Source organism: Leptonychotes weddellii, chromosome 10 (assembly GCF_054177405.1).
Source record: "Leptonychotes weddellii isolate Sample4059 chromosome 10, ASM5417740v2, whole genome shotgun sequence".
Lineage (NCBI taxonomy): Eukaryota > Metazoa > Chordata > Mammalia > Carnivora > Phocidae > Leptonychotes > Leptonychotes weddellii.
This window is the reverse complement of record NC_138378.1, coordinates 97,562,772-97,569,470: the sequence shown is the minus strand read 5'-3', so window position 1 is coordinate 97,569,470 and position 6,699 is coordinate 97,562,772. Positions and strand designations below refer to the sequence as shown.

The window sequence follows — 6,699 nt, the reverse complement described above, 5'->3', positions numbered from 1 at the left end:
TTATTAAAATGTAAGCTGTTGCTTTTATACAGGTTAGTTTTTCTAAGGTACAATGGGAAATGTTTCTTCTTTCTGCTAATTTAGAATGTTGACTTCTTGCATGATTGGCAGCATTTATTGAGAAAATAATTAATTTGGTCTCATAAATTTTTTAAAATTTTAACTTATGGAAAGAAAATAACCAAATTGTGGCTTATAGGATTTTTTGGGAGGTGAAGACAGGCCATTTCCATTTTAATATCAGCTGTTTTGGTGTCAAATATCCAGTTGAATTCTAAAAATGAGGTTTCTGTTCATCAATAATTTTGTAAATACATTCCGCAAGAATCACTGTCTTTTATCAACTCAAGGATATTCCTTGTCGTCTCCCAGGGTTTGGTCTTTAAATGCCATTATCTTGACTGATTATTTCACTCAGAAAATTTTTATACTTTTTCTACTTTCAACTTTCTTAATCTTTATCATTTTCCTTGTTTTTACTTCTGACCTTATTAAAATCTCTTTGTACAAGCTGTTGGGCAGTGATTAGAGTGAGGGCAGTCATAATAGAAAACCATTCAAATTTTTAAGTGCATTCAGAAATGGCCATTGAAACTGCACTAACATATTCAGGGGCAATCATGCACTTATTGTATCTATGAGTTATACTTCTTGCTAGGTCCAAGATGGCAAAATGGAAGGACAAGTTGAAGTAGGAAGAAAAGGGAAAAGAGGGATGGATATAGCAAACACCACAATTAGTGGGGAAAGATCAAGAAACAGAAAAGTGTGAAAAAACAAAGTGGTACTAGAAGTCCTAATGTATATGGAATTGAGTCATGTATTCATTCGTTCTCCTACCATTGAGTAAATATTCACTGAACGTGTACTCAGAACACTGTGGTAGAAACATTAACTATATCAGAGTGAGCAAGATAGATGCAACATCTGCCTTCATGAAACTTCACATCAAATCTTAGAAGACTGACAGAAAGCTTTCAGTTATCAAGTTAGTAAGCTCTAGAGGCAGAGATCATGTTTATAACACTTTTCTCAATATACCCATGACCATCCCCTCTCTCCTATCCCTCAAAAGGCTGCCTAACTGTAATTCTTATCCAAAGATTAGTATCAAATATACCTACTCTATATTTTCCCTAACTATTCTCCCATGTAGAATTGATTGCTGCTCTATCTTTTAAGACCCCACTGTACTCTAAAGTGATTAATATGTGCTGTAAAGTACATGGGCTACGTTCTACTGAATTCTACTGCATTCTACTGCATTTATTTTTTTTACATATCTACCTCTTATTAAACTGTAATATTAAATGTTTTTAATATGTGTTAAATGTGTTTAATATTAAAATGTAATTTATATTAATTATTATTATATTAATATTAAAATGTAAAAAATAATATTAAAATGTAATATTAAACTGTAATAAACCCTCCAATACTAACAAGGTCAGTTCAGTATTTACCTTTGACTCTTCAGTGTATAATATATAGCCTAACCAAAGAAAACAATAAGTCATCATTGAATGAATTAAAGAACAAAATATTTTTCAGAGTCCACGCTAAAGTTTGCACAGAAAAGTGTTAATCTGAGTCCAGAACGTAGGCAAATAGGAATCAGAATTTAGATAACAGTATTTGTTGTAACTGAGTCACAGACTACAGTACCCATATGCACCTGTTGTGATATGTGAAATGTGTTTAAGATTCAGTACAAAATTTATTAAGATGTTATAAATATCCTCCAGCAGTGCCTTGTCCAAAGTAGGGAAATTCAACCTTTAGTAGTGCTTACTAATGGCCATGGGGTTAGAAAAATAAGTGACATGTGGACTATTCAACTCAGTTGCTGAGCAATAATTGAGAGATACAAACAAGTAAACAATTACACATCTTAATCCACAATAATAGGCAAGTAGGAATAAGTAGCTGGACTAGAAGGATAATTTAGAAAGTTCTTTACATTAAACAGCATTTGTTTTATCATTCCCAAGCATTTGAAAGTTTTCTAATTTTTATTTTTCATTAAAAAAGTTTCTATCAATATTTTATTTCACTGGAGAATGTTAGCTTGTTTTCTTATTAACATAAAGCTCTTTATAAGTAGCATGGGACAGAGCTGATCAGGGAAACTGTAGTAAGTAAACTACTTCTGGAAACTAGAATGTATTATTACTCATTAAAGATGATACCTATAAAATGAAAGTATGTAGGTTGCAACTCCTCTTGTCTGAGTTTTGGGAAGTCTGCCAATCACTTACTGTGGCTGTGAGAGATCCTCCAGATGGCAGAATAAATTCTCTAGTGACAAAACAAAGACCAAAATTCCTTAATTACTTAGTGTTTTTGGTGATAAATCCCTGTTGTTTGAATGATGTGCTTTCCACTCAGTCAAGGAAGAAAAATGGAGTCATCTTTGGCTATCTCTCTCACCTTTCATATTCAATCAATCTGAAAGACCAAGAATTTCTCCAGCCTCTTGCTTCCTTGAGATGAGTTCCCCTTTACACTAAGGTAGAGGCAGAAATCTCATTAACATTACCAGGCCAACATTTTAATACCTTCATTGTCTCCTCTTCATGAGAAAAAAGAGGTGACTTACTCAATTGGTGAAGTGGGCAGAATCTTAGGCTATAGTATTCTATTGGATGGGTTAATATGCTGAAAAACATTGCTTATGCATGGTCTTACCTCATAATGCTTGCTCTCTCTTTCACTCTTCTTGACCTCTTGGGTCGAACTGCACCCAGCTGTGATAGACTCATCTTACCAGTGTGAAAGACATTCAAAAAAAGTTTAGTTCTAGAAGATCTGGTTAAGATTTTTCTCTTAGTTCCCGCCTCCCTAACTCTGCTTAAATAAATCATGGCAATTCTCACCTATGTCACTGAATGCCTTTATTTGGAGTGAAGAAAAAATCAAGAATCATCATTTCAACCTCTGGTCCTTGTCTCATCCTCTTATTTTACTTCTTATTGAGTCTTATATTTCACATATTAACGCAGATAGTTCATTTTGAGCTCCCTATTTTTCTTTGTGATTACTCTCTCTAGATTAAGAACTTGGTTAAGGAGGAGGAGGAGGAAGTGGTGGTTATCAGACTATGTCAAGCCTCCAGCAAAATATTAGTCCTACTAACTCTGTGTTTTAAAATATTATCTATCCTTTATTTACTGTCTCCTTTGAAATATCAGTGTCCCTAGGTTCAATAAGTACAATAACATTCTCATCAGTCTCCAGTCTTTTCTATCATCCTTCCCTATAGACATCATACTCTCTGTAAGATATACTCCATAGGTCAGCTTCATGCCATGTTACCTGTGCAGTCAACACAGGCCCTGCACTTAGAAGGCCCTTCACTTGATTTAGTACTCTGTTACCATTTTCTTGAAATTCTTAATTTTTCTTTAAATTTGTATTTTGTAAGTGAAGTTTAGGTACAAAAAGAAATGCATGCTTTCTGCAAATATGCAGAAATATAGAGTCCAACCAAATGATACAAGATATAGTATATAAGACTAATATGCTTTAATTTATTATATTTGAACATAATTTTATAGGAAATTCTTGGTATCTTATTCATGTGTTTCTGCATCTAATATTTATTGAGCTCAGTGTAAGTGGTTAGCTAACAACAGGAAGAAAATGCTACTACTGAAAAAAGATATGATAAGCTCCTTGGTCATTTGTGTTTCTTAGAATTCCATTAATGACCTTCAGTATGTATTCTAAGCAAGTTGTGGTTCAAAAAGAAAGCTTGTTCTCTTAGGGCCATCAGTGCCTTCACTTACTCAGTTGTAGAATTAATATACTTACTTTAAACTCATTTTGAATCTCACTGAACTCCCATGCATCATGGATCTGCTGGTATTTTGTATTCACGGGCATCAGTGACAGGGAGTATAAATAAGGCAGCAAGGAACAGAGGGCACACATATGCATGTGTTTTTTCTGCTTTCATGAATGATCTAAGGATTTAGCATAAGAAACACATAAGTAGGGACACCTGGGTAGCTCAGTCAGTTAAGCATCTGACTCATTTTGGCTCAGGTCATGATCTCATGGGTTGTGAGACTGAGCCCCACAACTGGCTCCCTGCTCAGTGTGGAGTCTGCTTGAGATTCTCTCCCTCTCCCTCTGTCCCTCCCCCTGCTTGCACTCTCTCTCCCCAAAATAAATAAATCTTAAAAAAAAGAAACCTGTATAAGTCATGTTTAAACTAAAGAAACAAACCAATAGGAGACATATATTTTATATATAAGAGATTTATTGCAAGAGATTGGTGTACACACTCATGGAGGTAGGATAGATAAGCCTGAAATCCATAGAGCAGGACCCCAGGAAGGGTATGTAGGCACTCTTGCGCATAAATTGAAGATCCTACTAATATCTTCAAGGAAGTCTCGGCCCTTCTCTTAATGGCTTTGAACTGATTGAATCATGCCCACCTGGATCATCTAGAATAAATTCCTTACATAAAGAAAACTAATTATAGACTTCAATCATGTTTACAAAATACCTTCACAAGATTAGTGTTTGATTGAGTAACCAGGGACTGCAGACTAGCTAAGCTTACACATAAAACTTTCTTCATTTTTTTCATTCTTTTACCTTTTTGCTCCTCTGACTAGATATTTTCCAATGACCTCTCTTGGAGTGTGCTGACTCTTTCTTCTGTCTGATCAAGTCTGTTCTTGAAACCCTCTACTGAATTTTTCAATTGAGTCATTGTATTCTTCAGCTCCAAAATTTCTGTTTAGTTCTTTTTTTATATTTTTCTTCCCTTTTGTTGATATTCCTATTTTTTTTCTTTTCATGTACCATTTTCCTGAGCTTGTTGAGCATCTTTGTGATGAATATTTTGAATTCTATGTCAGATAATTCATATATTCCATTTCCATAGGGTTGATTTCTGGAGACATATTTTGTTCCTTTGATTGGGTCACGTTTTCTTGTCTTTTCATGTGCTTTGTCACTTTGTGTTGAGGTCTGCACATTTGAAGGAACAGCACATCTACCAGTTTTTATGAACTGGCTTCATATAGGGAAAGGCCTTTACTAATCACTACAATTAGAGATTCTTCAGGCTTCCTGAATTTTTCCTGTTGATGCATTTTCTCTGGACTGGTGCCTATAAATTTCCAGTTAGAGGGCTTTGCAGGGTTCTTTCCTCAGGAGCTCATAATCTCTTGCTCCCTCTTGTGTCTGTATGCAGTTCTGCAGGTTCTCTGAAGCTGCCAGAGGCCACGCAGCTTTCCATTGTTCTCAATAGCATCCAGACTTCTAGAGTATTCTGGATCCCATCAGCGCACCAAGTCAGGCAAGACAAAAACTCGTCCCTCAAGTAGCCTCCCTTGAAAAGCTAGACTGTTGGTCAGATGCTCCACTTTTCTCTTTCTACCCTAAGGGGGAGGCCACCTGCCTGTACCACAAGTCCTCTGGAGCAGCAGTAAGCCACCCAGATTTCTTTTGTTCTCAGTTGCATCCTGGTTATCTAGAGTATGCAGGCCCCTTCAGTGTTCCCATAAAGGTGAAAAAAAGAAAAAAAAAAAAAAACAATTATTTGGGTGCAAAATGTTGGATGCAGTCAGGAGTTTGGGATTTTCTCCCACTCATTTTGCACTGGGCTGGGAAGAGGAATTATGATGAGTAAGGGTGTGTTATAGCAAATCACTACCTTTGTTCTCACAGTTATCACCAACGCAGCAATTTTTTTTTTTTTTGTCAGCTCTTGGATTTATGGAAAACAAAAACAAATCTCTCAAGCAGTCTCCTTAGAAGCCTGAACATTGGACTTATGTTTCAATCTTTTCTTTCCCTCCCTAGGGATAATCCAGGAGTTGGGACTTTCCTCCTGATTGCACCATGCTGAGCAAAGAGGAGGAACTATGGCAAGTGAGTGCCATGATTTTTCTTACTAGTTCCAATGTGGCTGGTTGTGCACTTGCCTATGGTGCAGGAGTCTTTCAACTGGTTTCTGAATTTCTCACAAAGGTAACTGGCCCATGTATTGTTGTTCAACTGGTGTCTTCATGGGAAGAAGGGGTCTGGGGCTTACTATTCTGCCATCCTGCTGATGTCAAACTCTCCTATTACTAATTTTTAAAAATATTTTATTTATTTATTTGACAGAGAGCACGCACAAGCAGGGGGAGCAGCAGAGGGAGAGGGAGAAGCAGACTCCCCGCTGAGCAGGGAGCCCAACTTGGGGCTCAATCCCAGGACCCTGAGATCATGACCTGAGCCGAAGGCAGACGCTTAACCAATGGAGACACCCAGGCACCCCTCCTATTACTAATTTTGAGGTAAAATTTTAGAAGTATCCTCTCTAAATCGGGAATAAGGAAGATAAGGATGAGATTTTCATGGCTTTTCATCAACATTTTATTTGATTAGAAAGAATACGAATAATTTATTATTTGAAGATGAAAGAATTGTCTATGTAGAATGCCCCCCCCATCTATAAACACAAAATATGAGAAGAAGGGAGTTTGGACAACTGGGCAGATATACAATTAGTACATGAAAATTACTTGTATTTCAATATATGATCGACCAGTTAGAACCACAGTTAGAACACGTAAACAAATTAGGTATTTAGGGTACATAACAAACCATCCTAGAATTTAGTGGCTTAAAACAACAATAATCATTTTTTGTTTGTAAATCTAAGTATTGGCAGAATTTGCTAGAGAGAGCTTG

General features: G+C 36.2%; 1 long non-coding RNA gene across 1 annotated transcript in view; it reads right to left on the bottom strand.

The window, feature by feature from the left end:
• Positions 1 to 5,496: 5,496 nt before the first annotated feature.
• The window catches only part of LOC145715953 (uncharacterized), a 304,585-nt gene continuing 303,382 nt past the window's right edge, over positions 5,497 to 6,699 (bottom strand). The window contains exon 3 of the long non-coding RNA XR_014138269.1: positions 5,497 to 5,508. This is a non-coding gene — a long non-coding RNA (uncharacterized LOC145715953). The remainder of the gene's footprint in view (positions 5,509 to 6,699) is intronic.